Source organism: Eptatretus burgeri, chromosome 8 (assembly GCF_056783735.1).
Source record: "Eptatretus burgeri isolate ZD-2024b chromosome 8, Ebu_testis_v1, whole genome shotgun sequence".
Lineage (NCBI taxonomy): Eukaryota > Metazoa > Chordata > Myxini > Myxiniformes > Myxinidae > Eptatretus > Eptatretus burgeri.
In genome coordinates this window covers 12,118,631-12,131,078 of record NC_140968.1, presented here as the reverse complement: position 1 = coordinate 12,131,078, position 12,448 = coordinate 12,118,631, and the positions used below count along the sequence as shown (strand labels likewise).

General features: G+C 37.3%; 1 protein-coding gene and 1 long non-coding RNA gene across 5 annotated transcripts in view; one reads left to right on the top strand and one right to left on the bottom strand.

The window, feature by feature from the left end:
- The window catches only part of VPS41 (VPS41 subunit of HOPS complex), a 142,941-nt gene that overhangs the window by 127,489 nt on the left and 3,004 nt on the right, over positions 1–12,448 (top strand). The window lies entirely within an intron of this gene.
- Positions 699–4,100, bottom strand: LOC147021119 (uncharacterized). The gene is made up of 3 exons (XR_015060714.1): positions 2,798–4,100; positions 2,215–2,303; positions 699–1,636 (listed from the first exon to the last, which is right to left on the bottom strand). It is a non-coding gene; the product is annotated as an uncharacterized LOC147021119 (long non-coding RNA).

Sequence of the window (12,448 nt, the reverse complement as noted above, 5' to 3'; positions counted from 1 at the left end):
TGAGTATTTTATGGCTACAGTATAGGGTAAATGAGTATTTTATGGCTACAGTATAGGGTAGATGGTTATTTTATGGGGGGGTAGATGGGTATTTTATGGGTGGTAGATGTGTATTTTATGGAGGTAGATGAGTATTTTATGGCTACAGTTTAGGGTAGATGGTTAGTTTATGGAAGTAGATGAGTATTTTATGGCCACAGTGTAGGGAAGATTGTTATTTTATGGAGGTAGATAAGTATTTAATTGCTACAGTATAGGGTAGATGGTTATTCTTTTTTATTTTATAGCTCCAGTATAGGGTAGATTGGTGATTGGTATTTGAATAGAGATAGGTATTTATATGCATCAGTTGTTATGAAGAAATATTAAAACTGTACAATTATTCTACATGAGATTCCTTTTGTGGATGGGGAGATTGACAGACCAAAAGATAAACAATCTGGTTCCAGCACACACTCTCATTAAATTGTTGAGGTCAATGTAATCATGTATCAACATGGTTTACCAGTAATTGTTTTTGATAATGCTTTAATTTCAATCAATATGCTTCATGTAACCGACTTATAACTTTCTACATATTTCATGGATCCAAGTCATGTATCAACAGCAATTATAGATAACATAATAAAGAAATGCTCATCATTTAAACATTTATTTCACAACAATCAACATGGATGACAATCTTGATTTAACAGAAACAATTCATCATAATAAATATATCACCAGTTTTATCATCCTTTTCATCACCTATACCCTCATAACCCTCCTCTTCCTCAAATCATCATCAAAATCATCCAAAATATAACATAATAAAATGAATAGGTTCGAGAAAGGAAAAAACTGCAATGAGTGCCATACTTTCTTTTCTTAATACAGGTTTTTTTTTAATCTCTTGATTGAATTCTTATCGTGAGTTAATGAATGTTGCATTTTTTTTAACACCAAATTAACACATTAATGTAATTATAAATGGTTTCCAAATGGTCTGCTTTGTATAAGTACTTGATTAAATATTTGATATGTATAAAGAATGTTTTAGTGAACAATAGTAAATGTATGTCTTATTTTCACATTTTCAAAGTCACGTTTACCCTTGTTGAACCTGCTCTTTCCAACTTAATTCATCATCAGGAGTGTCATTATAAATGTAATTTTTATCACTTTTTTGACAGCATTTGTTGCATAATCCTGAAAGTCATCAGCAATTAAATGTTGGTGTCATTTCCAACTGGTCCTCATTCATACCTTGACAATCTCATCACAGGACACAATTGATCGCAATAATTAATGTCATTACATCACATATATTAGTCCTAATCTGTATATCACACTTGATTTCTCAACAATAACAACATTCGTTTTTGCAACAGAATATGCATGTGTTTACTAACTGATCCTCATCCAGGCCCAGACAAAATTTATGACTCCATTTTTCACATGAAGGGCACTGGATCATCTGGTGCTTCCTTTTAGATTTGACAGGGTTGGAACAAAAGGGCAGGTCACATCTTTTCATCTTCACTTGGAGAGTTGTTGATGAAGAAATCAGACGCTGAAGTGCATGTTGTCTGTACGTATGCACATGGCACTGCCTCATCAGCTGTGGTGGAACATTCTTTGTCACAGCTTCTGCATTCTGAAGATTTAATTGTTATATAAAATGAATTAGTTAATATTTATTATAACAAATAGAGGTAATGCTCGTTAAGTATGAAAACAAGTTTTAATGGCGAAATATCAATAATTCTGAAAATTGGATTATCAACCATGATAATTGATAATGATAATCAACCATGGATTATCAACCATGATAATTATCAACCATGAAAATGATTTATACTTTTATTTTCATGGCTGGTGTATCCAATATAAGTAGGATTATTTCCCAGCTCTGTATGCATGGCCCTTAATATTGGAGAATATGAAAAAAAGAAAATGCTGCTGTGAAGTGCGATCTATTTAGGCTACAAATAAATAGAATTGGCTATTTCGTATCTATATCACTGGTAACTATAGACATTATATATAATTATGACATTACATTCCTTCCATGATATAAATAAAGAAGTGTATAATTTTGCTCTATTTGTTGAGATGTTAAAAATGCAACAGTTGCATTCTGCCCCTAATTCATGATGACAAAGTATTTTACACATACAATGTTATGGTGGTATAATTACATCTAAAATTCAAAAATAAATTGCCAATACTTACCATCAGTACAAATACACCACAAGAGCTTCCATCTTTTTGCACAGAAGATTGTGTCTGACCTCTGGTCCACTTGATGGGGTTCTTGTTGTCTAAGAGGGAAAGTCGAGCATCCATGAATTTCTTGATTAAAAAAACACATAGCAATTAGTATGCAAGTACAGATTGAATTTAAAGAGAATGTTTTCTTATACACAACCAAAACAATTCAATTTGAATATTTCCAAATGAAATAGAAAACTATGTTAAATTACATAAACTTTAATCAATTACCAGGTTATAACAGGTAACCATGGTTAACAACATATGTAAAAAATGTGCAGAAAAATTCTTATATGCATTACACATCAAAAATACTTGTAAAATCTTTTGTTACCCTGTTTTACATGTACATTTGACAATTGATAAGTCTTTAAAACTGTATAAATAATGTATCATCAGTTTGACTTGGTCATCCTTTCATTTATGTTTTAAATGTAACACATTCAGAGACATCTAAAATAGATTGCTGTAAAATATGAACTTAAATATATGTGAATAAGAAATCACCATATTATCAAACTTATACTCAAATAACTAAACTTACATCCAATGAAGGAAAAGTGTTCTTTCTCTGGATTCACTTGGAACAGAATCAAGTATGGTGACCTCTCCAGTGATCATGGATGCCACAAGTAAAAACCAGTGTTGCTGATGGCAGATGGGCAAGAGAACATGACAGAAGTTCTCAAGAGGCACCTAAAAAAAGAAAATCAACTTTGTCACAACTATACAGTAAAGCATGATGACATCTGATGAAGAAATACTTCAGAAAAGATTATGTCGCACATTCCTAGATAGATGTTCAAGATTTTCAACCTACCTTCATCAGATGGTCGACTATTCAAATCACCCTTTATAACTCACATTTGAATAACAATGTCATACACAGCAGTATGAAGCTTCGATCAAAAGTTACCATAAGTTAATTAACTTTTTACATGACTCCATCCAACAGATAAGATAAAAAGATCAATCTTACATACAACCTATGGTGGACAACAAGAAACCCCTGGGATTGTTTCTTTTTATGATTTGCCTTATAGCTGAAGCCATATGCATGAATTTGGTATAGATATGATGGACTAAGAAAAAATATCATCAGTATATTTTATGTTCCTAATTGCATTAACTTCCCGACCATATGTTAAATAGAAAGGAGTGGCTTTCGTAGATTTTTGCTGACATGTCCTGGTTGCAAATGCAATTTGGTGAATGTATCTATCCCAGTCATCTTGCGATTCTCCTACATATTTGGCTAATGCATTGCACAGTGTCTGGTTATACCTTTCTGTCAGTCCGTTGGTCTGGGGGTGGTAAGGTGTTGTCAAGCGATGATTGATACCAAGGGACTTGCAAAGCCTATCGTTGAGTGCGTTACAAAACTCTCTGCCGTTGTCCGTCAATATTGTTGCTGGAGTTCCGTGTCTGCAAACCGTTTCAATGATGAAGTCACAGATATGTTCTGCATTCTTAGTTGGAATCGCCTTGACTTCAGGCCATTTAGTTAGGTAGTCAGTCAGCACTATAATATACTTGTTTCCGTTGCTTGTCATCCGAAGAGGTCCAACTAAGTCCATCCCTAGCATGTGAAAAGCTGTATTCTTCACCGGGATAGGATGAAGTGATGATGGTGTTTTCGCTAGATGGTTTTTGCGCTGGCATTGGTCACAGTGGGTGATGCAGTCTTCAACAGCTTTCATCATTGAGGGCCAATAGTATCTTCTCTTAACCTTCTCCCAAGTTCTGTTTATGCCTTGATGTCCTGACAACGGATCACTGTGACATGCTCTGAGTATAACTGGAACCTCCTCAGGTTTGACAACTCTAACTGGTCCATGCTTTTTACATCTACCCTATACTGTAGCCATGCTTGTAATACAAAGTCCCATCTCTCAAGCAAAAGGTGTTTGCTTTATTCCTAAAGTTGGACTTGTTGCATTCCTGAAATAAAAAAATTAAGGTAAAATCTTGGTTATTTTATGTTAACTGAGGACAATGAATATGAAAAGTGTTGTGTGATGATAATGATGATGATGATGATGATTTTGGAATTAGAAATAAGAAACTGAGTTGCTATTATGATGATGATGATGATTATGGAATTAGAAATAACAAACCGAGTTGCTATGATGATGATGATGATGATGATGATGATGATGATGATGATAGAATGAGGAATAAGAAATCCCAGTTGTTATGATGATATTGATGATGGAATTAGGAATAAGAAACCGAGTTGCTATGATGGTGAGGATGATTATGGAATTAGAAATAGAAACAGAGTTGCTATGATGATAATGTTGAAGATGATGATACAATGAGGCATAAGAAATTCCAGTTGTTATGATGATGATAATATTGATGATAGAATTAGGAATAAGAAACCGAGTTGTTATGATGATGATGATGATGATGATGATGATGGAATTAGGAATAAGAAAGAGTTATGCGAGTTATGACGATGATGATGATGATGATGAAAATGATGATGACGATGATGGAATTAGGAAAAAGAATGCAAGTTGTTATGATGATGATGATGACGAAAATGATGATGACGATGATGGAATTGGGAAAAAGAAACTGAGTTGTGATGATAATGATGATGATGATGATGATGGAATTAGGAATCAGAAACTGAAAAGTTATAATAAAATACTCATCTACCCTATACTGTAGCCATATAATACCTATCTACCCCCCATAAAATACTCATCTACTCTATACTGTAGCCATAAAATACCCATCTACCCCCATAAAATATTCATCTACCTCCATAAAATAACCATCTACCCTATACTGTAGCAATAAAATAACCGTCTACCCCCGTAAAATAACCATCTTCCCTCTACTGTGGCCATAAAATAATAATCTACCCCCATAAAATAACCATCTTCCCCATACTGTACCTATAAAATACCCATCTACCCCCATAAAATACTCATCTTCCCTTAACTGTAGCCATAAAATACCCATATACCCCCATAAAATACTCATCTACCTCCATAAAATAACCATCTACCCTACACTGTAGCCATAAAATACCCATCTAGCTCCATAAGATAACCATCTACCCTATATTGTAGCCATAAAATACCCATCTAGCTCCATAAAATAACAATCTTCCCTTCACTGTGGCCATAAAATAACCATCTACCCCTCAGAAAATAACCATCTACCAATACTGTAAAGCCATTAAATACATTTCTTACCCTATATTGCAGTCATAAAATGCCTATCTATACCCCCCATAAAATGTATAACTACCCTTTCAGTATATCTTTCTAATTGATACTGTATACCTATCTATGCTAATCCTATAAATTGAAAATTGATCGCAGATTCCTAAAATGTTATGTACTTCTCTTATGTGAAAAGATTTTACTTACAATTATTTTGCAGTGTGAAAATTAATAAATGAGATGTGATTACCAAATCAATGAAATATTGAAGCTTATTGCATTGTACTGTGAGGAAGGCTTATTTTTCTATATAAAGTTTTTTTTAATATGTCAATTTAAATTGATTGACCATTTTGTAACAATCAAAAATAGTTTGACATTATCCTATCAACATTAGGTAAAAAATACATGATTTTAAACATCAATTAAAACATAAAAGAGGTTTGTTTTTTAGTACAAATCAGCAGTTGGGTTAGGATAAATTACATAACTTATCCTTTAAAAATAAATATTATTCACCAGTACTCTTTTAGGCCATTGTATTTTGTTTGGGTCACTCTGCAAGAAGGTTGCAATCTCACCAAAAAAATCAACTTCCATGTTGCACCGTTGCTGTATTAAGCATGTATGGTGACGTCCAAGTGACGAAGTAATATGTACATGTATACCTGACCAGCCACATTATAAACTTCTAGTTACAAAAACAACATATCTGTCAAAGTCTCCATCACTTCCCATTCAGTGACCATCATCCCATTCACTTGGTGTTATCCAGTTAATTGTATCAATAATTGTCAACAAACCATACTTCTGGCATGGTAAGTCTAGTCTAGTACACAAGCTTTAATGAGCTCATTAATCTATATATTAATACTGAAGGACCAATTTTGTGCTCCTCCTAGCGGTCGCGTCACGTTTTTCTCGGTACTGTGACCTGGACTGAAAGAAACATGGTACCTGCAAGAGTGCATCGCACATAGTAGCAATTGTCAAACTTCAACTCTGAAGCAGAATAAACACTTTTCGTTTTACATTCGTTTACATGGCGACGTGTGACGTCACCGCTAAGAGGCGTTAGGACGTCATGACATCATCGGTTATTCTCTGACGCCATTACGTCCGTCGTCAGAATGTTACTGCTGAGAGGTGTAATTACCAATTCCACTCCTCGAAAATAGCGTCTGCAATGTAAAATCGTCTTCTGCACATGGTGACTACCTCAGCATGTGAATTGGACACAAAAAATGTAACAAGAAACATTGTACAGTGGACGCCGCTTTATAAATCCACCATGGGACCACGCCATTTGGATTTATTAACAGGCTGGATTTATTAAGCGGAGAACCTATTTTCAGCCACATACTGGATAGATAAGACAAAAAGCGAATGTCGTTAAACACTGCTTTATGCTACAAAAACATTGATTTATCAAACGGTGACAAGGGGATTGTTCAAAAGAATCTCTCCAAGGTCACTTACTTGGGAGGGAAGGATTGCGCAAATGTTCCTTTATTGAATCCGTCACATGGCGGAAATCGGGATGGGCAAAACCTGAGAGCTGCAGTCCCCTGTCCAATTTGGCGAGTGCAGTCCGCATCTCTGCCGCTGTTGGCATCGGCTCGGGTTCGTCGTCGCTTTCTTCCCTTGGCTATTGGGATTCGGGGTCGGAGGGATTTGAGCGGCGGTGGGATTCGAAGTCCGTCACCAGTTGCTGTTGTTGTTGGGTTTTTTTTCCACTCTGCGGCAGCGCATACTACATCAAGCTTAGGTTGAGACCACGCACGTGCCAAGCAGGTGGATTTATTATCCGGCGGATTTCTCCATGTAAAATTCCGTTCCAACTCATTTTGGTCACAATCAGCGGCTGGATTTTATAACCGTGGATTTATAAAGCGGCGTCGACTGTATCTTCTATCTATCTATCTATCTTCTATTTATTAATACTGAAGGACTAATTTTGTGCTCCTCCTAGCGGTCGCGTCACGTTTTTGTCGGTACTGTGACCTGGACTGAAAGAAACTTCGTACCTGTAAGAGTGCATCGCACATAGTGGCAATAGTCAACTTTCAACTCTGAAGCAGAATAAACACTTTTCGTTGAGATGGGGGCGAGGAGTGAAGAGGCGGGGGCGGGGGATGAAGAGACGGGGGGCGGGGAGTGAAGAGGCGGGGCCGGGGTAATTACATTTTTGGGCGGGGGTAAGCAAATTGAATGGAGCAGGGGTGGGGGATGAGTAGGCGGGGGCAAGCACACCCTGTCCAGTCCATGTCCCTCGAGTGTGTGTGAGCTGGTGAGGGTGGTTGAATGAACGGAATCCATCTGTGACGGGGTTTCAGCTAGTAGTGAAATAATTAGGGTGTTGTTTTTAGAATTTAGAATTTGTGGAAAGACAAATATCAGAAAAGTTGCTTTCACAATTAAAAAATGACAAAGAGAATGTAACAATTTTTTTAAAAGCCTGACATTTATATGTACATATAAATATGTAAGCATATAGTTCCATGAGTTGCATTAAAATGATGGGCATATAAAATTCTACAACTGATTTTGGTCATAATTTTTTGTTGGGTTGGGGGGAATGTCAGAACTCAACTATATTATCAAGAAAATTACAAAATAACATTCTCTTTTCCAATAACACTTAAAATACTGTACTGTATAAATCAAGTTCCTTCGCCAATTGTATAACTGAACTGTGTTTATTTACTTCTTTTTTGTTGGGGAAGAGGTCGATATATTAAAATGTCAGAAATCAACTGTCATATCAAGAAAATTTAAACATAACGCTTCTTTTCAGAATACACTTTACAAAATTCAGCATTCAGAGTACCAATGCCAGTTGCATTATTATAACCTTTTGTGAATTATCAAAACTTAAGATTTAAATAGTTTTAAAACTTCAGTGTATTGCTTTGTTTAAACTATCATTAATTATAAGGCTGTTTATTTTCCTGTGTAAAGCTGAGCCACACCTGTGTGCTGGTCAACATGCAGTGTCACCTATCTCTCACCTGTATTGATAAGCCCCCAGGGTCACAGTCCCCACACAGATGACACCCTGTGTGTTATAATTACCTGGATAGACATATAGGAACTATGTATTACAGGTAACATGATGTAATAATGCTATAAAGTTTGTATTTATGTAAAAAGAGTTTTGATAAATTTTAGGGGGGATGAATATTTTATGGGGGGGATGAGTATTTAATGCATTATGTAAAAAGAGTTTTGATAAATTTTAGGGGGGATGAATATTTTATGGGGGGGGGGGATGAGTATTTAATGCATTAAATATTCATCCGGATGAGTATTTTATGTATAAAATATCCATCCGGATGAGTATTTTATGGGGATGGGAATTTTATAGGACTCCGGCACTCCTCACTTAACGACCGAGTTCCGTTCCAACGACTAGGTCACTAAGCGAATTGGTCAATAAGCGAGGATATATTTATAAATGCTTATACAGTAGTGTACTGTATACTGTAAGAAACAGAATAGAGGAAATCAGCTCTAATAGCTTGATGATTTCACTGCCTCTTTCACTCTGTCTTTATCCTTCAAGATCGACAAAATGGTCGAATGTGCCAGCTCCAAGTCTCATGCTCTCACTTTAACTTTCTTACCAGCTTCATAGTCGTTTATGATCTTCATTTTCATCTCAAGATCGATAGCCTTCCTTTGTTTCTTGGCGCTTCCTCCAGGTGAAGTCATGCTCTTCCTTTTCACCGACATCTTACACTATGGGGTGCACAATAAAGTACAAATTTATAGACGAAATATGTAGTCTTGGAGATTGCGAACGCTAGTGTAGTGAATACCGACCGACTGCAGGAACGAGACTGAGACTGAGACTGAGAAAGGGTGATGTGAGATGAGATGCTTGACGCTGAGACGCCGCGCTGCCGTTTCCACAACCAAAGTTCTCGTACAGCGTACAATACCGACTGGTCGGAGAGCTGATTGTAAGTCTGCGCGGTCGTTAAACAGGTAGGTCGTTAAGTGAGGAGTGCCTATATACTACTTCCTGCAGTGCAATATTGTCCAAATAATGCTTCAGAGTGTAACAACGTTCCAACACTGCTTTTATACAGACAGAGGGTTTGTAACTAATCAAAAAAGTGGGGACACCTGTAGGAATTGTTTGCATCAACTTTCAAGGTTTAATTTACTTCCATTGCTGCAGAACAGCTGCAGTTGCTGACCCATTACTTGTTCCCTAAAAAGGACCTTTTTCACCAACTCTGAAATTTACATTATTTTTCAGTTTTTGGTAACCCAAACTTTTTTTTTTAACCTCTGGCAGTTTACCGCTTAGCTTTGTACCATTTCAGGTTATTCACTGGACTTGAACTGCTTAAATTTCAGTAAAAACTGGAAAAATGGGGGTGTTCTAAAACTTTTGACCGGTAGTGTATATAACCTGATGCTTTTTTTTTTCAACAGTGACTGAAGGCTCATGGTGGAACTTTTTTATATACAGGACAAGGACATTAGGAGACATCATTGTACTTTAGTTGCGTGAATTACAAGGACATTAGAAGAGAACTGACAAATCAACACTGTATGTCGGATTTCATCCTGTGGTCGACGGCTTCATGAGCTCAAGCAAAATGATTTTAATTGTCGATCCAGTTTTTTTATGGGAGTGAAACACGGAAATCTATTTTTATTACGTTGGGCAGGGGAGAGACTTTAGCTAGTCCCAGTCTCAGCCTGTGTCAGTCCTGATTAAAATGAGATGGCACTTGGCAAATTATAGTCAAAATACTGATATCCCCTCGATGTTCAAATTTCTGCAATGTCGTCAAAAGCGTTTATCTCCATTTACACATCTTTCTTCAAACATGGACCAACAAGTAACCAGAAATCACAGCTATCTCCTCTCCCATGGTGTTTTCAATTTGCACCACACAAGTTGGTTGGGAGATATCCCTGGAACAATCGCTAAATCCTTCTGCAAATTCATTGGTCTGATCCGATCTGTGAACTTCCCATATCTCTGCAAGTGGTACTCTCACTCCTGGACCTCGTAATGACCAACTTTCCCCTGAACCCCCGCTGTTCCTCTTCTGCCCCGCTTAGCTCCTCTAACCTTGCTCTTGTGAAACATCGAAATCTAAAAAATAAAAAAACTGAAAATACTATTTATTATATCTCTCTCTCTCTCTCTCTCTCTCTCTCTCTCTCTCTCTCTCTCTCTCTCTCTCTCTCTCTCTCTCTCTCTCTCTCTCTCTCTCTCTACCTCTCTCTACCTCTCTCTACCTCTCTCTACCTCTCTCTACCTCTCTCTACCTCTCTCTACCTCTCTCTACCTCTCTCTACCTCTCTCTACCTCTCTCTACCTCTCTCTACCTCTCTCTACCTCCCTCCCTCCCTCCCTCCCTCCCTCTGTCCGTCTGTCCGTGTCTCGCTCTCTCTCTGTCTCATTTTATGCCCCATTGCCAAAGATGCCAGAGGCACGATGTTTTCGGTTTATCCGTGCATCTGTCTGTGACTGATAATTTGTGAACCAATCAAGGAATTTGTACCAACCTTGGAACAAAGATGTATTTTGACAGAGATTAACTAATTGGATTATTGGGGTCAGAGTTAATGTGACCTTTATCTCACAGTATCAGATTTCGTTGCCGGATAACTTGGTGAACCACTTAAGGGATTTTGACCAAACGTGGCAATAACTATGGATTGTGTTACGAACATGAACTGATTTAAATGTTGGGTTCAAAAGGTCAATGGCCTATGGTCAAGTGCCTTTTAATTGAAAATCTGTGTTACTGTAATAACTTATGAAACCACTCGAGATTCCAGCCATACTTGGTACGCGTTTGGGCTGTAATGCAAAGATGAACTGATTAAATTTTACATTGAACAGGTCGAAGGTCATGTGCCCTTTGAAAATCATTTTGCAGACCATAACTCAAGTTAGACATATCTGATGTTGATCTGTCTTCCACCTCTCTCTCTCTCTCTCTCTCTCTCTCTCTCTCTCTCTCTCTCTCTCTCTCTCCTTTCTCTTTCTCTTTCTCTTTCTCTTTCTCTTTCTCTTCCTCTCTCCTCTTTCTCTTTCTCTTTCTCTTTCTCTTTCTCTTTCTGTTTCTCTTTCTCTTTCTCTTTCTCTTTCTCTTTCTCTTTCTCTTTCTCTTTCTCTTTCTCTTTATCTATCTATCTATCTATCTATCTATCTATCTATCTATCTATCTATCTATCTCTCTCTATCTCAAGGGACCTTTAATTGAAATGTAACGTAACAGTGGGTTGACATCCATTGTGGGCAGAGGCATATCTATCGATGCATTCGCATAAAATTCCATTTTCTAGTTTGTTTTTGTTTCTGCTCTCATGCTTTCTACAATTGCCGGACGTAATTGCTTATGCGCTATGTGCTCACACGTGTGTAACACAATGATCGGAGGTAAGCATGATGTTTAAGCACCCAGTGGGCTGTCACCACAGGCTTAAAATAGCAAAAGAATTGCAGCCAAGAGCATTTTAATTTTCGAAATTCCACAAGGGAGGACCTCAGATGAGCTATGAAGGAGTTCACGATTAATAATTGCAGTATTATAGCATTGTACACATGGAACTCAGCAAATGGCCTGAATTGGGATGGTTTTTCGTGGTCATCAACCTATCGACACCAAAGGCTACTGTAATCGCCACGCTTCCTGCATCATTCTACACGTTCTATCATCTCAGTGTCAAATTCATGCTCTTTAATGATTTTTATTAACGAGGATGAATTTGAGGCTAGTTTGGAGAGTTGGGCCACTCAAGACAGGTTGTGACAGATAGTGAGGCCTTGGAGGTCCAGCGATTGACTGGAGAAGTAAGCTGATCGGTTCAACAGCCGATCCTTATGGAGGGACAGTGAGAGCTTGGGACTTGTTCTCGGTAGCTGACCGATGACATTTTTCCGAATTTGTCAACAGAAGGATGCATGCATTTAACTGTCTTCAACATCAACACTTTGCGCAAATAACTGTCAAATTAAATGCATTAAAATGGGAGCA